At 32.9% G+C, this 24,706-nt stretch overlaps 1 protein-coding gene across 4 annotated transcripts in view; it reads right to left on the reverse strand.

The window, feature by feature from the left end:
• LOC130614421 (INO80 complex subunit B-like) overlaps window positions 1–24,706 on the reverse strand; it is a 54,732-nt gene that overhangs the window by 13,535 nt on the left and 16,491 nt on the right. For 3 of the 4 annotated variants that reach the window (XM_057435851.1, XM_057435849.1, XM_057435852.1), the window contains exon 1: window positions 2,781–2,902. The exons of the other annotated variant lie outside the window; for it this stretch is intronic. The gene's annotated coding sequence lies outside the window, so the exon portion shown is untranslated. Of the gene's footprint in view, window positions 1–2,780; window positions 2,903–24,706 lie in introns of those variants that run through there. 4 annotated transcript variants of the gene reach the window in all.

Consider the following 24,706-nt stretch of genomic DNA (forward strand, 5'->3'; position numbering starts at 1 on the left):
CCTATTGTTATATACATGAGCTATTTTTGCATGTTGAAAACAATAGAGTTAGTTCATGTCTTGTTTGCGAAATTTAATTAGCCTATGTGAACTGCATGTGTCCATTGTTGTATTTAATTACTATACTTGTCAAGATATCAACGAAACAAAATAAAATTTAACAAAGATTTAAGTATCTATTACTCACTTTACTTAGAAATTTAAGAACAAAAAGAGGAGATAGAAAAGCTTCGTTAGATTGTGTTTTAAAAATTTAAGAACGAAGAAGGGCGATAGAAAAGCTTCTTTAGATCGTGTTTTAAAAATTTAAGAACGAAGAACGGCGGTAGAAACACCTTTTAGATCATGTTTTATAAAGCACTGGAATGTTCTTGGCATTTTCAAAAAAGAATAAATCAGATTTTAAAAGGTAATGTTTTCAAAAGAGATTGAGTAGAGATTATATATAATACTAATTATTGTTAACCACACTCTGCAGCCAATAAATATTTACTAACACATCAGTACAACTTTTACATAATAATACATTGCTATGTTAGTACTGAAGGACCTTTATTCCTATGCATTGTGTAGCAGGATTGTATTGTATTTTAGAAGACTGTGATAGACCTCCTAATCTGAGTCGAGAATTGAGTTTGGCTCAGCAACCTTGTCCCCAGGGCTGCTTTTTTAAAATGTTAATATTTCCTCAAGGATATCTAATTCAGTTTCTGTCAAATGAAAGCTTAGATGCAAACAAATGTCAGAGCAAATCCTTAAAACTTAAATCCCCCTCACAGCAAACCCTGAGATACAATCAACCAATGAGCACAAAGCAGGCGTTGTCATATGTTACCCTCTTAAATAATATATACAAGAACTAATTATATTTGTTCAGGTGTGTGAAGCCATTCTTGCTTAAAACAAAAGATTTCCCGATATTGACCAGGTGAGCAGACAGCAATACCAATCAAAAAGCACGATCAGAATTCTGACCAAAGAAAAATTGCTTGAGACCCAGCGTAATTTTTTCCACCTTAACTATTTCGATGTCCTGGTGGTAGATAGAACATTATCAGGGTTCCCACAACATTTTGAAAGTCACAATCGAGGAGATTCAAGGGAAAATTTAGTAAAATTCGAGGACAATTTCGAAAATAGGCGAGGAGAATCCCGGAGATTAAATCCTTCTTTTCAAACAAAATCAAGAAGAATCGAGGAGTTTTTTAAATTTCGTCTTTTATAACAAAACAGTATCTTCACATACAGTATAAATTAAACTTTATACAAACAAACAAAAAACGCTCATCCATAGTTCTCATAACAGTGCTCAATATTTAAACCCCAAAGAAGTTTCATTTGAAAAATGCAAACACAATAACTACATAATATTAAACTTATGATGATGGGATTAGAAAAATCTTTGAATTTTTATCAAAAACGAAAAAAATGGAAAATAACAAGAAATGCTTATATTTTTAAAATTAACTTTAAATCTTTTTTCTTGTTCAATTGATTTAATTTGAACCTGTACTCATCCATTTTAGCTTTTTTCTCTTATCATAAAAATATTTCGCGCACTTTGAAAAAAAATTCAAAGAGATTTTAGGAGGGAATCATTAATTATCAAGTTTTTCAAGGAGATTCGAGGAGGAGAATAAACACCAAGGAGATTTGAGGAGGTTCGAGCTGTGGGAACTCTAATTAGGCCACCATAAAAAATATGTTGTGTTCGTGTCCTGAAGACCCCGCAAAAATGAGCCGGTCAGGCGGTCGGCGTATTTTTTCCCGGGATTTTCAGATGGAAGCAAGCAAATTCATTCCCAGGGCTAATATTGTATAGCGCCACTTGACATCATTTGTAGACCATTTTTGCCGCCCTGTAAATTGTCAGTAGCCACAGGAGATTAATTTTTGCGAGTTTTTGTCAATTTTGCATAAACTAGCTCTGGCGAAAAAAATTCTTTTTTCGACTTACCGACTCAGGTTTTTATTGCCAAAAGTGAGTCGGTTGGAGGACCCAGACACAACATATATTTGATGACGGCCTTATAATGAATCCACAAACAATTAATGCAATTTGGCAGGATAACAGATTTATTTTTATAAAACTCCAGAAAATAGGTGATATGATATATAGCTAGCTATATATGCTAGACTTTAAGCCGAGATGATGATATCATTTTAAAGGAAAAACCTTTTGTCGAATTTTTATCTAACTTTTTTCCCAATGCAGGTAAACAAAGTGTAGCTCGTGCTAATTGCGTGCTAATTCCCAAATAATGATTATAATCAAATTCTTATAAAATTTCATAAAAAGTTTTTTTGTTTTCTCTTTTAAATTTTGAAGATAGAGCTAACCTGGATTCGATTTTAGCTAGCTAGCCAGTTATCTTCTCCTTCCAGACCTGGTGATGGGAAGGAAAGGCCTCAAGTTTCTTTTAAAAAATGAATAAATAAATTTGGATTATTGATTCATAATCCTTTTAAAATGAAGTGAAGAAGGTTAATTAAAATGCGCAACTCACCCCACTGCCACCTTTTGGATCTTATTTGTGCACCAGCAATTTTTATTTGAAAGTGGGTACGTTAACCTAGCCCTCAACACTTTTGCGAATTTTGGGGCGCAAGCGGTAGATTTTTTCTTGGAGAGGAAAGACAAATATATTTTTCCAGTGCAACTTTTTAGAAAAAGTATAACAGTTGGAACACCAATAGACTGAAATTTACAGAGGAAACTGCTATAAAATACAGGGCGTGTAGTCGATGAGAGCAAAATTTCAAACAAGAAAAACGCTTACTGGTTGTTTCATATTAGGCACCAGAAGCTATATCTTTCTTGAACTACTTGCTAACACGTTGTGCGTACCACGTATTAAATTTATGAGAGACAAACGTCTTCGCTTTTTGATTGATCGAAATATCAAGTTATTAGTTAAGTTGTGCGGTACGTTAATCAGCTCACAATCATTTTGCAAACACAATCTATTTATATCAGTGTTACCTTGACCTGTAAAAGTATCCATCACAATTGATAAATACTGCTCTTTTGGTGATCCAAGCACATTCTTTTTGGATATCTTCTGAAATATCTTGTAACGTTTATTTTTTTATCAAAGAAGAAAATGTGAACGTTTCTGGAAATCCAGAATCCTGAAAGTACTAGCCGTCGCCAATTTCTTCTGGCGGATTAGAAGTCCTAAATTTTCTGCTAAAGAAGAATTGGGTTATTGATACAATAAAGAATTCGTGATTGATTTTCACACTTGAAATGCAGTGGAAATCTCTCAATTGCCGATAATGAAGATGACGACAGCGATAAGGAGGATTGTCAAGTCATCATGATCGAGTCAACGGACAGTCAAGAAAATAAGACGGTAAATTAGTCTGGCAAAATTGATTTGCAAATAAATGACGAGGACACACCAGTTCCAATTATACTAGATTTATTAAGCTTATAATGTATCATACTTCTACTATACTTAATATTTCTGCTTTTAAATATTTCGGGGTACAAACATTAAAGCACAAAAAAGAAAATTAGAATTATGCTTTCGAAATGCTTTTTTCCAACAGAGAACAACTAAATAATTTTTAAACATCGATATTTTCATCACTGTCATGGTCCTCATCTATAATAATAAAGAGAAGGCTAGCATGCATCTTCTAGGTCGGAATCTGTTATATCTTCACACCATAGTCATAAGTCATAATATGACTATGTTCACACGAATTACATTGTGTAGCTTCTTCAGAAATAAATTGTAACGCTTCCTTTTTCTTGCTGATCTGGACAAGCTCCTTCCTTTTTGAAGCAGTGAATCTTCTCATCGATCGTCAAAGTTAAACCGTAAATCTTGAAGGAATCAATGATAAGTTGTTTAGCTTTTCTAATAAGCACCGCTTATTAGAGGGCGGCTCTACAAAAAATCCCCTAAAAGACGATTTTGGAGAACTTTTACATAACCATTCGTTAACTAGAGTGGAAATATGCTCGAAAATTTGTCTGTCGTACATTGTCCCTTCCAAATAAAAGTGACATAAAGTCATAACTTAAAATAAAAATAGTCATAGAAATAAAATAGAGATATTATGTGATGATTTTATGTCATCTAGATATGTTTTTTTTACAAGAAACAGCCTATGTCAAAAAAGAGGAACGAGGCATTAAATACGCCAGGCTTTTAAATATCACATGTCGATAATAAAGCAGAAGAGATGAAAACGTCAATGTTACATATTCTGATTTCGTTATTTATTTAAATTCTATTATTTTTTAGCTCTCCCTTTTCTCTCTATTTAGTCCAACCGCCGGGACTTAATCCCTTTTCTGTACCAATAAAATCTAATAAGATCCTTGGTTTAAAAAAAGAACTGCGATACTTATTATGGCCACTTATTATTGCAAAATTTTTCTTTATGGTCCGAATGTGTGAACATTTTGGAATCTCACACTTGACTGGTGTTTAGCCTAGTTAAGTTACTTTCATTCTTGACCATTTTTTCCACTGTGTCAATACTTCTTCCTTTAACGATTTTTCGATTTTATCTTTTAAGTCAAACGATTTCAAACTCACCTTGAAGGAGAGCATTTTATTTGACCGTGACAAATCGGTGTTGACTATAACTACGTATTTTGAACCCCGGTTGTAGAGACGTAATCATACGATGCAGTTTTGGTAAAAAAACCCAAAGAAGCTTTTAACGGCTAATTATACTAAGCGTAGCTTCTAATAATCCTGCATCAGCTAACTATATTTTCTGTTACAGGTTAATCATCAGTTCACCCTGACTGTTCGGTGCAAGCAACAATAAACTTTTGTCACGTGTCGACAACTTTTCTGCAAAAAATATTAAAAAACCTGTGTAAATAAATATTATTTTTCCATAAGAACAGGAGTTGGGTGTCCAGCCATAGAAATTACGCAAACTCTCTTCAGATTGGTCATTAAATTGTCAAAAATTAGAATGAAGCATCTTCATTGGCTTTCGAGAAAATAGAAAGTTTCCGAGGTTTTAGCCTAGACACAAACATAGCAGCGTCCGACCTAGCTGCGCTGTCTCTATCTTTCTATTCATCTACCTCCTAAGGCGATTTCAAAGATTCCGCCTTCGCTGGCGTAAATCAATAAACAACATTAAATGTGTCTCCTTTTTCAATTACTATCTTAATTGTATAGATCAACTAAAGAGTTTCCGATCACTTTAAAATCTTTTTAATTTTCGACTTGTGCTAGTGGGCTTCGTTTTCGGATAGAAGTTTCTTAATACAACATCAAAAACATGTTAAAGTGGGTTGTTTGTTTGCAGTATAAATCTAAAAAAATTTACAATTTGTAATGTGAGGATTTCAAATATCACATCCATTTTTATTACAAAGTTGTGACAAAGCTGCATGACACGAAAGAAAAGCTATTTCTTGAAAGTTGTTTCATGACGTAAATGAGAATTGCTTCATTATCGTGTGTGTCAGTTATTGGTGTAGATATTACTTTTACATTATCATCGGTCTGCAAAGTTGTCTTGCGTTGTTTACACAGAAAAAGTGATATAGTAAAGTCTTTACTTTTTCTTTCCTGACTTTTTCTTTCCTGACATTTTCTTTCCTGACTTTTTCTTTCCTGACTTTTTCTTTCCTGACTTTTTCTTTCCTGACATTTTCTTTCCTGACATTTTCTTTCCTGACTTTTTCTTTCCTGACATTTTCTTTCCTGACTTTTTCTTTCCTGACTTTTTCTTTCCTGACTTTTTCTTTCCTGATTTTTTCTTTCCTGACATTTTCTTTCCTGATTTTTTCTTTCCTGACTTTTTCTTTCCTGACTTTTTCTTTCCTGACTTTTTCTTTCCAGACTTTTTTTTTCCTGACATTTTCTTTCCTGATTTTTTCTTTCCTGACTTTTTCTTTCCTGACTTTTTCTTTCCTGACTTTTTCTTTCCAGACTTTTTTTTTCCTGACATTTTCTTTCCAGACTTTTTCTTTCCTGACTTTTTTTATCCTGACATTTTCTTTCCTGACTTTTTCTTTCCTGACTTTTTCTTTCCTGACATTTTCTTTCCTGACTTTTTCTTTCCTGACTTTTTCTTTCCTGATTTTTTCTTTCCTGATTTTTTCTTTCCTGACATTTTCTTTCCTGACTTTTTCTTTCCTGACTTTTTCTTTCCTGACTTTTTCTTTCCTGACTTTTTCTTTCCAGACTTTTTTTTTCCTGACATTTTCTTTCCTGACTTTTTCTTTCCTGACATTTTCTTTCCTGACTTTTTTTTTTCCTGATTTTTTCTTTCCTGATTTTTTCTTTCCTGACTTTTCTTTCCTGACTTTTTCTTTCCTGACATTTTCTTTCCTGACTTTTTCTTTCCTGACTTTTTCTTTCCTGACTTTTCTTTCCTGACTTTTCTTTCCTGACTTTTTCTTTCCTGACTTTTTCTTTCCTGATTTTTTCTTTCCTGACATTTTCTTTCCTGACTTTTTTTTTCCTGATTTTTTTTTTCCTGATTTTTTCTTTCCTGACATTTTCTTTCCTGACTTTTTTTTTCCTGATTTTTTCTTTCCTGACTTTTCTTTCCTGACTTTTTCTTTCCTGATTTTTTCTTTCCTGACTTGTTCTTTCCTGACTTTTCTTTCCTGACTTTTTCTTTCCTGACTTTTTCTTTCCTGATTTTTTCTTTCCTGACATTTTCTTTCCTGACTTTTTTTTTTCCTGATTTTTTTTTTCCTGATTTTTTCTTTCCTGATTTTTTCTTTCCTGACATTTTCTTTCCTGACTTTTCTTTCCTGACTTTTTCTTTCCTGATTTTTTCTTTCCTGACTTTTTCTTTCCTGATTTTTTCTTTCCTGACTTTTTTTTTCCTGACTTTTTCTTTCCTGACTTTTTCTTTCCTGACTTTTTCTTTCCTGACTTTTCTTTCCTGACTTTTTCTTTCCTGATTTTTTCTTTCCTGACTTTTCTTTCCTGACTTTTCTTTCCTGACTTTTTCTTTCCTGACTTTTTCTTTCCAGACTTTTTCTTTCCTGATTTTTTCTTTCCTGACATTTTCTTTCCTGACTTTTTTTTTCCTGATTTTTTCTTTCCTGACTTTTTCTTTCCTGACTTTTTTTTTCCTGATTTTTTCTTTCCTGACTTTTCTTTCCTGACTTTTTCTTTCCTGATTTTTTCTTTCCTGACTTTTTTTTTCCTGATTTTTTCTTTCCTGATTTTTTCTTTCCTGACTTTTTCTTTCCTGACTTTTTTTTTCCTGATTTTTTCTTTCCTGACATTTTCTTTCCTGACTTTTTTTTTCCTGATTTTTTCTTTCCTGACTTTTCTTTCCTGACTTTTTCTTTCCTGATTTTTTCTTTCCTGACTTGTTCTTTCCTGACTTTTCTTTCCTGACTTTTTCTTTCCTGACTTGTTCTTTCCTGACTTTTCTTTCCTGACTTTTCTTTCCTGACTTTTTCTTTCCTGATTTTTTCTTTCCTGACTTTTTCTTTCCTGATTTTTTCTTTCCTGACATTTTCTTTCCTGACTTTTCTTTCCTGACTTTTTCTTTCCTGATTTTTTCTTTCCTGACTTTTTCTTTCCTGATTTTTTCTTTCCTGACTTTTTTTTTCCTGACTTTTTCTTTCCTGACTTTTTCTTTCCTGACTTTTTCTTTCCTGACTTTTCTTTCCTGACCTTTTCTTTCCTGAATTTTTCTTTCCTGACTTTTCTTTCCTGACTTTTTTTTTCCTGATTTTTTCTTTCCTGACATTTTCTTTCCTGACTTTTTTTTTCCTGACATTTTCTTTCCTGATTTTTTCTTTCCTGATTTTTTCTTTCCTGACTTTTTCTTTCCTGACTTTTTCTTTCCAGACTTTTTCTTTCCTGATTTTTTCTTTCCTGACATTTTCTTTCCTGACTTTTTTTTTCCTGATTTTTTCTTTCCTGACTTTTCTTTCCTGACTTTTTTTTTCCTGATTTTTTCTTTCCTGATTTTTTCTTTCCTGACTTTTTCTTTCCTGACTTTTTTTTTCCTGATTTTTTCTTTCCTGACATTTTCTTTCCTGACTTTTTTTTTCCTGACATTTTCTTTCCTGATTTTTTCTTTCCTGACTTTTCTTTCCTGACTTTTTCTTTCCTGACTTTTTCTTTCCAGACTTTTTCTTTCCTGATTTTTTCTTTCCTGACATTTTCTTTCCTGACTTTTTTTTTCCTGATTTTTTCTTTCCTGACTTTTTCTTTCCTGACTTTTTTTTTCCTGATTTTTTCTTTCCTGATTTTTTCTTTCCTGACTTTTTCTTTCCTGACTTTTTTTTTCCTGATTTTTTCTTTCCTGACATTTTCTTTCCTGACTTTTTTTTTCCTGATTTTTTCTTTCCTGATTTTTTCTTTCCTGACATTTTCTTTCCTGACATTTTCTTTCCTGACATTTTCTTTCCTGACATTTTCTTTCCTGACTTTTTCTTTCCTGATTTTTTCTTTCTTGACTTTTTTTTTCCTGATTTTTTCTTTCCTGACATTTTCTTTCCTGACTTTTCTTTCCTGACTTTTTCTTTCCTGATTTTTTCTTTCCTGACTTTTTCTTTCCTGACTTTTTCTTTCCTGACATTTTCTTTCCTGACATTTTCTTTCCTGACTTTTTCTTTCCTGACTTTTCTTTCCTGACTTTTTCTTTCCTGACTTTTTCTTTCCTGACTTTTTCTTTCCTGACATTTTCTTTCCTGACATTTTCTTTCCTGACATTTTCTTTCCTGACTTTTCTTTCCTGACTTTTTCTTTCCTGATTTTTTCTTTCCTGATTTTTTCTTTCCTGATTTTTTCTTTCCTGATTTTTTCTTTCCTGATTTTTTCTTTCCTGACATTTTCTTTCCTGACATTTTCTTTCCTGATTTTTTCTTTCCTGACATTTTCTTTCCTGACATTTTCTTTCCTGATTTTTTTTTTCCTGACTTTTTCTTTCCTGATTTTTTCTTTCCTGACTTTTTTTTTCCTGATTTTTTCTTTCCTGACATTTTCTTTCCTGACTTTTTCTTTCCTGATTTTTTCTTTCCTGACATTTTCTTTCCTGACTTTTTCTTTCCTGACTTTTCTTTCCTGACTTTTTCTTTCCTGACTTTTTCTTTCCTGACTTTTTTTTTCCTGATTTTTTCTTTCCTGACATTTTCTTTCCTGACATTTTCTTTCCTGATTTTTTTTTCCTGACTTTTTCTTTCCTGACTTTTTCTTTCCTGACTTTTTCTTTCCTGACATTTTCTTTCCTGACTTTTTCTTTCCTGACTTTTTCTTTCCTGACTTTTTCTTTCCTGATTTTTTCTTTCCTGACATTTTCTTACCTGACATTTTCTTTCCTGATTTTTTTTTCCTGACTTTTTCTTTCCTGACTTTTTCTTTCCTGACTTTTTCTTTCCTGACATTTTCTTTCCTGACTTTTTCTTTCCTGACATTTTCTTTCCTGACTTTTTTTTTCCTGACTTTTTCTTTCCTGACTTTTTCTTTCCTGACTTTTTCTTTCCTGACTTTTTCTTTCCTGATTTTTTCTTTCCTGACATTTTCTTTCCTGACATTTTCTTTCCTGATTTTTTTTTTCCAGACTTTTTCTTTCCTGACTTTTTTTTTTCCTGACATTTTCTTTCCTGACTTTTTTTTTTCCTGACATTTTCTTTCCTGATTTTTTTTTTCCTGACTTTTTCTTTCCTGACTTTTTCTTTCCTGACTTTTTCTTTCCTGACTTTTTCTTTCCTGACATTTTCTTTCCTGACTTTTTCTTTCCTGACTTTTTCTTTCCTGACTTTTTCTTTCCTGACTTTTTTTTTCCTGATTTTTTCTTTCCTGACTTTTCTTTCCTGACTTTTTCTTTCCTGACTTTTTCTTTCCTGACTTTTTCTTTCCTGACTTTTTCTTTCCTGATTTTTTTTTCCTGACATTTTCTTTCCTGACTTTTTTTTTCCTGACTTTTTCCTGACTTTTTCTTTCCTGACTTTTCTTTGTGAATATTGTTTGTTATGAAAGATAGTGTTTCTTCGTTTTAGTGCTCTTCTCTTTTCAATCCCCCTCACCTTTAAGATCAAAATTATAAGCGCCCGCTCTAATAAGCCTGGGGCGATTACAATATTTATTAAATTTGAAAATAAGCGCCCGGGCGTATTTTTCACATATTTTCCTCGTGTTATCAAATAAGTGCCCTGGGCGGTTACTACAATTCCCCACAAAAACTATGAGACAAACTGATTTTTTTTTACAAATTTTTGTCCCCCTCCCCATTTTAAGGTTGAGGGTAGTAGCTGCATGTGCTGAGCGAGTCTCCAGTAAGACAACATTGATACAGGGGTGAGGGGATGGAAAACCCTTATTTTGACTTATTTTTGGAGTTGTCTCAACATATTTTGTGGAGGGTTGTAGAATTTAAGTATACTATATATAGTTTTTTAAGTAACATATATAAAATGACTATTGTTTTCACACGTTTCACAATTCTTAGTGATTCTGAAAATACTTTTATAACCCGCCCCTCTAGAAACTGCCCACTAAATTAAAAACGAAAATTAATAAGCGCTTGGGCGGTTAATAAGTAACACGGATTACTTTTCAAATATTCTTATGGTATTGTCATCCTTCATGTAAAAAGTAAAAGCAACCAAAAAAACAAATTAAAAATCAAGTAACTATTGTTGCATTGCTTGACCAAACTTTGTCGTTTCTGCGTAACTGATATAGAATTCATCGTTTTACTTTCAGTCTTATTACAGAGGTTCTAAAGCTGGCGTCGAGATAATACGAATTTAAATAAAGCACTCATTAGAACAAACTTGGAGCTATAATGAGGTTTTGGATTGACATGAAAGAGAACAATTCATCATATTTTTATCACTATCACTTTTATATAAATACAACAATAAAAATATCAAAATATATAATTAAAAATATATAATTATAAATATAAAATTATATATAAAAATATATAATTGACTATGAACAATGACATAATGAATAAAATGACTAGAAATGATTACTGATCCAAGAAAATAATATAAGTGCTTTCTGTATTTAAGTTGAGTGGAAAAGCTGTTTTAATTTGACAAAAATGTTTGAGAAAACCATGAAATTTATGATCAAAACTAATCTTAAAAGGTATTTTTTTATTACATCTTACAAGAAGATGAGAATTCTGACACACTTGTAAAGATATTCCTCAATAAAAACTGTAACTCAAAGCGCTATCTGCTAGCTGCTAAAACATCCTCGTCCCCAGGGTTTGTTGCCTGATCTTAAGCCGCTAGCGCTTACTTGACAGCTACTTTACCGCGGACTTGATGTCAAAGAGGCAAGAAGCCATTGAAATCCCAATTAAATAATATTTATAAATTGTTTTGTTTTTAATCTATTTTCCTTATGCAACATGTTTTGATAATCACATTTATCTTTTTAAAACTAACGTACAATAAAGCCATGATAAGAAGAAAGAACGGTAGCATCAGAACAATATCCTCTATCCATGTAAATGTCACTCCCATAAACTTTACACCTGGCATAGTTGTCAAATCGTTGAGATAGTAAAACGCCCAAAACAAATCCATTACATTGAAGAGTAACAAGAATGACATTGACGTGGTTTCCATATGATTTAAGAATCGACAACTAAATGGTTTGGTGCACAAATGATGCAGAAAAAAGAAAAACAGAGCCGGTAACGTGATGAACATTCTTGAAACTGGATTGACAATGCACATACATAAGGCAGTCATTATAATACGACGAACTAAAACCACAACTTCCCAATCAATGAAACCGTTCCCATTTCTTCTTTTTTTTGTATGGACCAGTGAACAACTGAAGAATGTAATCTCTTTGTCTTTCTTCCTGGTCTGTCACTTGAACGTGCACTTGATTTTTGCAAAATATTTTGGAATGTAGATAAAAACAAAACGAAGCGATAGGAAGCGTAAAACTAACATAAAATTGTTTTAATGTCATCTTCTTTCACTGGAGCATTGCTTTAGATAGATAAGTCGATAAAGGAAATGGAGCGGTCCAAAACATAATAAAAAATACAATCAAATATTGCCACCATGTAAAACTTACAATGTCACCTTGGACATATAAATGTTTATTTTCGTTGATTCCAACACAATTGATCAATTTGAAACAAAATGCTGAAATCCTAGTATAACTTAGCAGCATCAACTGGATATAGCAAGCGCCTGCTCTTGTTTCAAATAAAAGTTTGTTTTCATTATCTGTTTGTTGATTACTTTTGCATCGCCGATAAACCTTCTTAATAAGGATTACTATCAGCAAACATAGAATAACAATAGGCGGAAGGGCTAGTTTAATACATTCCTTTCCAATCATTGTTAATGCAGCACTTGGACAAAGGTTAGACATGGCAGTGGAAATGAAATGCAGATTCATAAAAGAAAAAAGTACTTCTTTAATTCTTGACACAAATCCATGAGATGTGTACAGATTGTGTTCAATACTAAGCAATGTATGTGTTTGATAAAATAAAAATAAAATTGTTTTTATACCAATTACATAGCCGGCATTTTTTGTATTAGTTCTTCTTTCAGACTTATTTTTTGGCTTAATTTGGACGTTTGATTGACAAAGTATATCATTTGCCTCAAATGTAACTTCGTCGGATTCTGCATTAGGCAAAATGATTTCACTACAATCTGTTTCTGGCAACAAAGGCGTGACTAGCGATTCAGAATGATTTGGAATATGTTTTGCTGTATTTTTGATAAACAGTCGCAAAATAAAAGTTAAAATATCTTTATAATATGCCAGTATGATTGAATAACATATCCCATAAAACACAAACAAGCACCAAATATATATCTATTGCAGCTTTTTATTTTAACACATTCGCTGTTGAAATAGTTCAACCTATATTCTGATCTGCATGATCCACACAGTTCTTTCTCACGATTTGCATTACACGTATTGAAAGAAGTGCATTTTTCTGTTTTCTTTGAACAGCAATACTGCATGGGACAAGGTAAAAATTTAACAGTGTCATGCTTTGTCTTATAACCCTAGAAATTACCTTTACTAATTAAGCCATTTTCACAATTTCCACCAATTGGACAGTCATGACATGTCATTTCAGTGGTATTGACATTGATGGCCCAGTAATAATGAATAAAGAAAGAATTTGCTTCCAAAGATTGTCTTTTAAAACTATATTTTCCACTTGGGCATTTTAAACAACGCAGAGCAAATATTGATTTTCGAATTTTTTTTATCACGCTTTTATAGTTCGAAGGACATTCCAGTGTCAATTCTTTGAAACGAGAATCCTCACAATCTAAACTGCATATAAATGGATCAAGTAATTCGTAATTGCTGTAACCCTTCAGTTTCATCGTAACTTGTTCCAAGGTGATGGCACCGCTGGAAAATATAAACTGACTGATACCTGGTTTGTTATTAGAAAATCCAGCAAATTCTACATTAGAAAGAGTCATAAAATGTACCCCTCCCGCTCCTGATGTTAAACAAATGCTTCCTCCTAATCCAATAACAGTATTTGCAGTAAATACAGAATAGTTGAATTGAAGATATGATTCAAAAGCGACATTGTAAATTGCTCCACCATACCATGCAAAATTATTAACAAATGTACAATTAAATATGGTTGCTCTTGTAGTTCTAATGTTCAGTACGCCACCATAGATACCTCTGTTGTTGATAAATACGCTGTCTTTAATTTCAAGTTGTTGTATATCCCGTAAAACCAACGGCGGGAACAAATAACAGTTTTTCATGGTGCTATTAACTATATACACTTTTCTCACATGTTTGATATTAATTCCGGCAAAAAAGAGCGTTAAGAAAAACAGAACTCTAAATTACCACCTCGCTTTCGTTTGCACTGGTCGATTCCAGTGCAATCAAGTCGTAAATATTTGAAAAAACACAGTTACTCAACAAAAATTGAAATTTTCCTTTTACGTTAATTATCTCCGAAGGTTCATCAAGTATGTCTTGTTTTACTATACAACGCTCGAGTATTATTCTGCCAATGTGTGCTGGATTAATTCGAAGAATTTTAGCACGAAAAAATTGAGCCTTTGTTATTGTTAGAGATATGTCTGTTCCTTCCCTTCCATAAAATGCAAAATATCAATATAGCTGAAATTGCAACTTTCTATAGTTACAGATATATTGCTGCCTAAAAAGTTGACCACTGATACCACACGAAGGTTTAGATTCAAAACATGCAGAGTTCTTATTTTTTCCCCTAAAGCAACAAACAAACTGGTCAAGTTCCTAAAACCAGTTAATACTGGACGTTTTGAGCTCTGGTTGTAATTTGTTACAATCAAATTGATCGCGATTACTATAGTTGACGATATAATGTATGTTAGTTGCTCTGCCTCTCCTCCGTCGAGTCTTACAATATCATTTGGCTTTGTTATGTGGGAGATTGCATACTCGAGCGACAAGCATGGAGAAATGTAGTTGCCACATGTTTCACTGTCGCTACTCTTTACTTGCGACACATAAACATTTGTAGCCTCTGAAAAATATTTGATTTGTGTTATTTAAAAAAACATTCAGAGTTTTGATCCTAATGCTCGACATTTAGCTATATAATTACAACCTAAAAACTTAAGTAATATTCTCTCACCTGTAAAAGAAAATGATTTAAAACTTCATGTTTTTAAGTTGTTAAAGACTTAACCCTATTCGGTCCGGGGTTTTTCGAACATACTATGACCGGGGGGGGGGGGGGGGGGGCTCAATAACTTTTCATAGGATTGTTCAAACTCAATCAAACTTGACACACTTATAGTACGTCATAAAAGGAACAAAATGGCGGCAATAAATTTTTGCTTGCGTCAGCACATTTTCTGTGACGTCATCAGAAGCTTGAAAATTGTTAAGAATGCCACTTTCTGCTTAAAATATAATTACTTTTGTTCTAGAGCGAATTTTTATATTCTGTTTAAAGTTTCTAAAAGCTAAATAAATTTTTTTTAACATATCTTCCGGTTTTTACATGGATCAAATAAAAAATTGCCAAAAATTGCCCGAAAATCCGTTTTTTTCCAATTTTCGGGTAAAATCCGACAAAATCGGGAAATCGGATTAGTCACGTGTCAAAATTATTCAGAAATGATTCTTCTTAATGAAACAAAGTTGTGTTGAAAGTTTCAAGTTCTAAGGATAATCCTAACAGGTGTTATTATATTTTCCCCATTATAAGGATTTCATAGAGATTTTAGGGGTAGTTTCGAGTAATGGCCAAGATCTAAGCCTCTGAAAGGTATGGGACCTAAAAATTTAGCATGCAGGTGTCTAATAGATAAATATTGAAACTCAGTAAGTATCATAGCCATATAAGAAAGCAATCAGGAGTTATTAAAAAAAACCGTCAGGGGGGGCGGAATCCGCCCCCCCTGGACCGAATAGGGTTAAAGTTTCATCAACAAGACGAGGTAAAATTTATTTATTGATTGATTGATTGATTGCATAGTTTTTAGTAAAGGGAGGGTTTTTTAGGTCTTATTTTTAGTAAAATAAAGTAATTTTATTAAACTTATGGTTTTTATGAAGGAACAAATGTTATGAGTATTTAACTATTTATATAGCTTTGGTGGATATAGTAGGCACGATGTCACGATGTCAAGATATTTTGCCTGAAATTTTATTTTAAATAAAAAATATAATTCAATCAATTCGAATACTGATATAATAATAAAAATTTAGTTGTTTTCTTTCTTCTGCACAAATAGTAAAATTTCAAGTCGTTCTAGTTTAGAGAATTGACCATTGGAAAATCCCCTCTCCCCATTTTCAACCTCGTTCCCAGGCTTAGTGGTCACAAGACACTAGGGAGGAGCTTGTTCTTTTCTGTAAAATACAATAAAATAACTCCAAAAATACTAACCTATCAGTGCCACCAAAACAAACAATGAGTATGCAGTATTTAAAATGTTCAAATTCATCTTGAAACACTTAATGCGAAATTTGTGTCCTTTCCACCTGTTCTCTTGTGCGATTTGAAATATTATGCTCTCCAATTTTCGTTGCAAAAACTGACGTTAATAAATTCTTCTGTTTGTACCTTTCAGTTTTACAAAGGTGTTAACAACACGAACTTTCAATTCACTAATTGAATAATTTTAGCAAATATGTCCAAAATCACTTTCTTTTTCTTTATTTCTTTCTTTAATAAAACATGCCATTGTATTATCGCGTATTTATAGTTGCTTTATTTTTATTCACTATCATTTTCACTTGTACTATTACTTAGGACGTCAACCTCGTCCCCAGGGCATCTTGTATCTTTTTTGACCCTGGGACGGCGAAACATGTTCGTATCGCCGTCCCAGGGTCAGAAAAGATACAAGATGCCCTGGGGACGAGGTTGTTAGGACGTCTTACTTATATAAATATTTTAATGTCATTTTAAATAATAATATGAATGTACAATAACATTTATTACCATAATACTCAACAACTAAGCGCTTGGTGATAAGGCCCAATGCCTTCTACTTGCTCCTGCCATTTTATTGTGAACAATTAGCGCACTTCTTATTATAGGCGAAATATATATATATATCATTTCCTTCTGGTTTGTTTAATCGTAAAATTGAATAGAAGGTGAATTCAAATAAAAACTTTAGGAGTAGGTAGAACAAAAATAAGGTTAGCCCAGTTAACTTAGCTTTCTTCGAGAACGTTAAAATCCAGTTTCTCTCATACGAAAGCTTTGACGCAAACAAGCATGCCAGAGCAAACCCCTAATTTAAATCCACCGATTTAACTTAAAATACTTTCTCAGAGCAAACCCAGAATTAAAATCAACCAATGAGCACAAAGCCATGTGGTCACATCTTACCCTCTTGAATAGCACGATAGTTTGTTATATTTGTTTAGGTGAGTGAAGCCATTTGCGCTCAAAACAAAGGATTCCGATAATGATCACGTAAGTTAAAAACAATAGAGTTCTTGCATTAACCATGTGTTTCTTGCTACTATTCTCTTGTAGTCTCGACTAGACCAAGCGAAAGAATTCGCCTAGAAGCAACCAATCAAAAAGCACAGGTCGGTATTCTGACTGCAGGAAATTTGTTTGAGACCCAGCGTAATTTTCCCATCCTTAACTATTCCGATTTCCCGGTGGTAAGAAAATTATGCTGGGTCTCCTAACTATAGATAAGGTCACATAACAAGAAAAAGAAAATAAATAAAATAGTTTTGTAAAGTTTAGATTGGATACATTTTTTCTAACTTTTGTATATCTTTTCCCGGGGGTAAAAGTCCCTCATGACACATCTTTATGCTTATTGCTTATTTGCACCTGGTCTACGTACAATTTATCTTGTTTGCTTACATTTAAAATTTGAAACGATCCTACTTTTTGCTAACGTTGTATTAATTTTCGCGCAGATAAGCTACAAAAAATTATTCTTGCGCCATTTTGGTCTCCAGTTGAGTTTAAAAACAAAGTTTAATTCAAGGCGCTCTAGGGTCGAGAATGTTCCCGCGCAAAATAGGCCCTTTTCGCGCGGTAAGGTGAGCGAGAATTAATTCGCGAGAAAAAAAATTTGGGTTTTTCTCGTGAATGATCTATAACAAGAAGCTCTGCGGCTTAAAGATTTCCGCCATTAGCAATAATCTGAAATTTGAAGAGGACTGAGTAATATGGGAGAACAAAATCATTGAATTTTCTAAAATTTTAAAATTCAATTTTTGATTATTATTGTAACTGTAAGTCATAGCTAACTTAACTTGCATAAACTTCATTTCTCTATAAGAACAATTTTAAAAGAAAAATAATAAACCTGAAAATTGATGAACAATAAAAACAAAATGAAAACAACGGCAAAGCTGAAAATTTATCTATTTTCTCTTTTTCTCTGAAAAACAACTTGGAAAATATCTTTAAAGGTAGCAGCAATTTTTTTTTTTACAAAATCGGTTACGAAAGGTTATTTTCAGACTACATATTCTTATCTTTTCTTTTATAACACACTTGTCACGATTTTATAGATATAATACATTATCTTTCACCAAAAATATTCAGCCTCAACAATTCCTCTTTAAATTAAACTTCATGAATAATTAATTAGTTCTGCTGATTATAGCTTTAGTCTACGTGCTTGCAAAATTGTACAGAAGGAAATGAGGTGATTATTAAAGGGAGACGTTAATAACATCAAAGATGGCGCATTAAAAGACGATCTTCATTATGCTACACTGCACGAGCTTTAACTTTTGATAGCATGTAAACTTCAAAACAAAGTATTGTTCATTGGATAAAAAACAATTTGTTGCACTGTTAGGATTCTTATTGGCTTAAAACTCATTTTAGCCTCGTTCTCAGAAAAAATTTGTCAAAACAAGGATTTAGGCTTCAGCCTGGATAAGTTTCGGGCGTCCAGCCTAGCTACTCTGTCTCTATCTATCTATCTCCTCAGGCGATTTTAAAGATTCCGCCTTCGCTGGCGGAAATCAGTAATACACCAGTTCCGTGTGTCTGTAACAGGCAAAGTAGATGTGTTGTTTTTTCTAAAGAAACGACCGCGGTAACATGTCCCTTTTGCTAAGTTTTTATTTTTATTCTGTCTTTTGTGTGCTTTTTTAAATTGATTTAAAATTTTTGTTTTTAAAAAGTCATGGTTAATTTATTTTATTGTTCTAATAAAAACCTTTTTTTAATGATGTTAACTTTATTACAAAAATTACCCAAAAGTCACGGGTAATTAATTCTTATTATTCCCTTAAGCACGTGTCTATTGTCTACTGTTATATGAAAAACATTGGTTTTATTTATTCCCGCTTGAATGGAATTAACAACAAAATGTTTTGGCGAATAGAACAATGAATTTTATGGTTAATTTCCCTCACTATTTCGCTGTTATTTTATGCGGTATCTATAGTGGATTTTCCACGGGACTAAAACTAGTATATAATAAAAAGTGAAATTGGTGACTCCCAAAGTGTGAAAGACGAATGATTCGATTCTTACACGTCAGAAGAAAATGTATTTTGCAATCATGACATCAACATTGTTTATATATAACATTGTACCCTTTATCTATATTAAAATACCCGCATGTGTCTGTTCGTCTGTCTGTCACGCAAAATGGTAGTTTAGCTGCGTAAGTAGTGAGACGCACGCAATGCGGTATAAAAAGGTCGGGCGTACCAGTGGATTTTTCCACACACGCGATTCGGTAAAAAAAAGGACGGGCGAACCCGTGGATTTTTCCACGGGCTTACGACTAGTGTACTTCAAATATTTTATTTCTTTTTATCTAACCGAGTTTCAGATTCACAAAAATTAATCCTTTCTTGGGGGTGGCGAAAATTATTAAAACCATAACCAGCTGACAATTTTAACCAATATGGTAAGAAACTTATATCGAAAAAACTCATTTGTGCTTGATATTCAAAAGTGAGGAGATAAAACAAAAAAATAAAATTAATGCCCCAGAGCTTTTTGGCAAAAACCTTGTTTATCTCAAAGAGATCTGGGGACCCGTACTGCAGACATTCTGGAACAGGGAAGTGCAGATAGCCGTCAGCGTTTTTTCTTTCTTGTGTGAAGCTTTAAATAGCAATCTTATTAAAACATAGTCCTGAAAACATTATTCTTCCAACCTCTTTCCCAAGGCTTTTTTTCTTTCTGGCAAGGTTGGATATTGTACCAGATCATTTCGTTATGCACACGCAGTCTCGTTTTAAACAGCGATACAAGTTGTTGAGACTCAGTAATGCTTGAAATCATTATCCGCCAGAGACATGGAATATTTCGCACTTAATCTTTTCGCATGTGCCAATTTGGAAGAAAAAAAAAAGTAATGTGCCTAATTGCTTTCAAAAAGACTACTCCATCTTGTTTTTCGAAAACACAAACTTCTTTTGCACACGTCGTAGGACAATGTTCTAGGACTTTTATTTCCTATTTTATATTTTAACAAAGAAGTTGAAATACTCACAATATCAAAAAGCCCTTTGAGAAAGCTACCTCATACCCAAGCGTTTTTGTATTTCATCAGCGCTGCGCTTATTGACAGTTCTGTCGAAAAAATGACCCTGAAGGAGGGGTACCCTGTTTAGCTCAGACCCTGTTCTTTCATTCTTTTGAAGAAGGCGAGATTGTGTAAGAGCATTTGAGTTAGAAAGGCCGTGCAAAAAATACAAAAAACAACAGTAATCGATCTAATTAGCTTTATCATGAATACAAGCATGTACAAAAAAAATATGATGAGAAAGTATCCTATCTCAAACCTTACTACTAAGTATTTAACGGGGGAGAGCACGTTTCCGATATACTGTGCTATAAATTTACTTCAGAGGCCGTTTTACTCAAACCGTGGGCGAAATTAAATTCAACCCAGTCAAGCATTTTTTACTTCACTGCGTTCCCATGTAAACGACCTCTCCGAAAGACACCGGTCAAAACTTAAGTAATATTCTCTCACCTGTAAAAGAAAATGATTTAAAACTTCATGTTTTTAAGTTGTTAAAGACTTAACCCTATTCGGTCCGGGGTTTTTCGAACATACTATGACCGGGGGGGGGGGGGGGGGGGGGGGGGCTCAATAACTTTTCATAGGATTGTTCAAACTCAATCAAACTTGGCACACTTATAGTACGTCATAAAAGGAACAAAATGGCGGCAATAAATTTTTGCTTGCGTCAGCACATTTTCTGTGACGTCATCAGAAGCTTGAAAATTGTTAAGAATGCCACTTTCTGCTTAAAATATAATTACTTTTGTTCTAGAGCGAATTTTTATATTCTGTTTAAAGTTTCTAAAAGCTAAATAAATTTTTTTTAACATATCTTCCGGTTTTTACATGGATCAAATAAAAAATTGCCAAAAATTGCCCGAAAATCCGTTTTTTTCCAATTTTCGGGTAAAATCCGACAAAATCGGGAAATCGGATTAGTCACGTGTCAAAATTATTCAGAAATGATTCTTCTTAATGAAACAAAGTTGTGTTGAAAGTTTCAAGTTCTAAGGATAATCCTAACAGGTGTTATTATATTTTCCCCATTATAAGGATTTCATAGAGATTTTAGGGGTAGTTTCGAGTAATGGCCAAGATCTAAGCCTCTGAAAGGTATGGGACCTAAAAATTTAGCATGCAGGTGTCTAATAGATAAATATTGAAACTCAGTAAGTATCATAGCCATATAAGAAAGCAATCAGGAGTATATAATAGGGTTAAAGTTTCATCAACAAGACGAGGTAAAATTTATTTATTGATTGATTGATTGATTGCATAGTTTTTAGTAAAGGGAGGGTTTTTTAGGTCTTATTTTTAGTAAAATAAAGTAATTTTATTAAACTTATGGTTTTTATGAAGGAACAAATGTTATGAGTATTTAACTATTTATATAGCTTTGGTGGATATAGTAGGCACGATGTCACGATGTCAAGATATTTTGCCTGAAATTTTATTTTAAATAAAAAATATAATTCAATCAATTCGAATACTGATATAATAATAAAAATTTAGTTGTTTTCTTTCTTCTGCACAAATAGTAAAATTTCAAGTCGTTCTAGTTTAGAGAATTGACCATTGGAAAATCCCCTCTCCCCATTTTCAACCTCGTTCCCAGGCTTAGTGGTCACAAGACACTAGGGAGGAGCTTGTTCTTTTCTGTAAAATACAATAAAATAACTCCAAAAATACTAACCTATCAGTGCCACCAAAACAAACAATGAGTATGCAGTATTTAAAATGTTCAAATTCATCTTGAAACACTTAATGCGAAATTTGTGTCCTTTCCACCTGTTCTCTTGTGCGATTTGAAATATTATGCTCTCCAATTTTCGTTGCAAAAACTGACGTTAATAAATTCTTCTGTTTGTACCTTTCAGTTTTACAAAGGTGTTAACAACACGAACTTTCAATTCACTAATTGAATAATTTTAGCAAATATGTCCAAAATCACTTTCTTTTTCTTTATTTCTTTCTTTAATAAAACATGCCATTGTATTATCGCGTATTTATAGTTGCTTTATTTTTATTCACTATCATTTTCACTTGTACTATTACTTAGGACGTCAACCTCGTCCCCAGGGCATCTTGTATCTTTTTTGACCCTGGGACGGCGAAACATGTTCGTATCGCCGTCCCAGGGTCAGAAAAGATACAAGATGCCCTGGGGACGAGGTTGTTAGGACGTCTTACTTATATAAATATTTTAATGTCATTTTAAATAATAATATGAATGTACAATAACATTTATTACCATAATACTCAACAACTAAGCGCTTGGTGATAAGGCCCAATGCCTTCTACTTGCTCCTGCCATTTTATTGTGAACAATTAGCGCACTTCTTATTATAGGCGAAATATATATATATATCATTTCCTTCTGGTTTGTTTAATCGTAAAATTGAATAGAAGGTGAATTCAAATAAAAACTTTAGGAGTAGGTAGAACAAAAATAAGGTTAGCCCAGTTAACTTAGCTTTCTTCGAGAACGTTAAAATCCAGTTTCTCTCATACGAAAGCTTTGACGCAAACAAGCATGCCAGAGCAAACCCCTAATTTAAATCCACCGATTTAACTTAAAATACTTTCTCAGAGCAAACCCAGAATTAAAATCAACCAATGAGCACAAAGCCATGTGGTCACATCTTACCCTCTTGAATAGCACGATAGTTTGTTATATTTGTTTAGGTGAGTGAAGCCATTTGCGCTCAAAACAAAGGATTCCGATAATGATCACGTAAGTTAAAAACAATAGAGTTCTTGCATTAACCATGTGTTTCTTGCTACTATTCTCTTGTAGTCTCGACTAGACCAAGCGAAAGAATTCGCCTAGAAGCAACCAATCAAAAAGCACAGGTCGGTATTCTGACTGCAGGAAATTTGTTTGAGACCCAGCGTAATTTTCCCATCCTTAACTATTCCGATTTCCCGGTGGTAAGAAAATTATGCTGGGTCTCCTAACTATAGATAAGGTCACATAACAAGAAAAAGAAAATAAATAAAATAGTTTTGTAAAGTTTAGATTGGATACATTTTTTCTAACTTTTGTATATCTTTTCCCGGGGGTAAAAGTCCCTCATGACACATCTTTATGCTTATTGCTTATTTGCACCTGGTCTACGTACAATTTATCTTGTTTGCTTACATTTAAAATTTGAAACGATCCTACTTTTTGCTAACGTTGTATTAATTTTCGCGCAGATAAGCTACAAAAAATTATTCTTGCGCCATTTTGGTCTCCAGTTGAGTTTAAAAACAAAGTTTAATTCAAGGCGCTCTAGGGTCGAGAATGTTCCCGCGCAAAATAGGCCCTTTTCGCGCGGTAAGGTGAGCGAGAATTAATTCGCGAGAAAAAAAATTTGGGTTTTTCTCGTGAATGATCTATAACAAGAAGCTCTGCGGCTTAAAGATTTCCGCCATTAGCAATAATCTGAAATTTGAAGAGGACTGAGTAATATGGGAGAACAAAATCATTGAATTTTCTAAAATTTTAAAATTCAATTTTTGATTATTATTGTAACTGTAAGTCATAGCTAACTTAACTTGCATAAACTTCATTTCTCTATAAGAACAATTTTAAAAGAAAAATAATAAACCTGAAAATTGATGAACAATAAAAACAAAATGAAAACAACGGCAAAGCTGAAAATTTATCTATTTTCTCTTTTTCTCTGAAAAACAACTTGGAAAATATCTTTAAAGGTAGCAGCAATTTTTTTTTTTACAAAATCGGTTACGAAAGGTTATTTTCAGACTACATATTCTTATCTTTTCTTTTATAACACACTTGTCACGATTTTATAGATATAATACATTATCTTTCACCAAAAATATTCAGCCTCAACAATTCCTCTTTAAATTAAACTTCATGAATAATTAATTAGTTCTGCTGATTATAGCTTTAGTCTACGTGCTTGCAAAATTGTACAGAAGGAAATGAGGTGATTATTAAAGGGAGACGTTAATAACATCAAAGATGGCGCATTAAAAGACGATCTTCATTATGCTACACTGCACGAGCTTTAACTTTTGATAGCATGTAAACTTCAAAACAAAGTATTGTTCATTGGATAAAAAACAATTTGTTGCACTGTTAGGATTTTTATTGGCTTAAAACTCATTTTAGCCTCGTTCTCAGAAAAAATTTGTCAAAACAAGGATTTAGGCTTCAGCCTGGATAAGTTTCGGGCGTCCAGCCTAGCTACTCTGTCTCTATCTATCTATCTCCTCAGGCGATTTTAAAGATTCCGCCTTCGCTGGCGGAAATCAGTAATACACCAGTTCCGTGTGTCTGTAACAGGCAAAGTAGATGTGTTGTTTTTTCTAAAGAAACGACCGCGGTAACATGTCCCTTTTGCTAAGTTTTTATTTTTATTCTGTCTTTTGTGTGCTTTTTTAAATTGATTTAAAATTTTTGTTTTTAAAAAGTCATGGTTAATTTATTTTATTGTTCTAATAAAAACCTTTTTTTAATGATGTTAACTTTATTACAAAAATTACCCAAAAGTCACGGGTAATTAATTCTTATTATTCCCTTAAGCACGTGTCTATTGTCTACTGTTATATGAAAAACATTGGTTTTATTTATTCCCGCTTGAATGGAATTAACAACAAAATGTTTTGGCGAATAGAACAATGAATTTTATGGTTAATTTCCCTCACTATTTCGCTGTTATTTTATGCGGTATCTATAGTGGATTTTCCACGGGACTAAAACTAGTATATAATAAAAAGTGGTGACTCCCAAAGTGTGAAAGACGAATGATTCGATTCTTACACGTCAGAAGAAAATGTATTTTG

Source organism: Hydractinia symbiolongicarpus, chromosome 11 (genome assembly GCF_029227915.1).
Source record: "Hydractinia symbiolongicarpus strain clone_291-10 chromosome 11, HSymV2.1, whole genome shotgun sequence".
Lineage (NCBI taxonomy): Eukaryota > Metazoa > Cnidaria > Hydrozoa > Anthoathecata > Hydractiniidae > Hydractinia > Hydractinia symbiolongicarpus.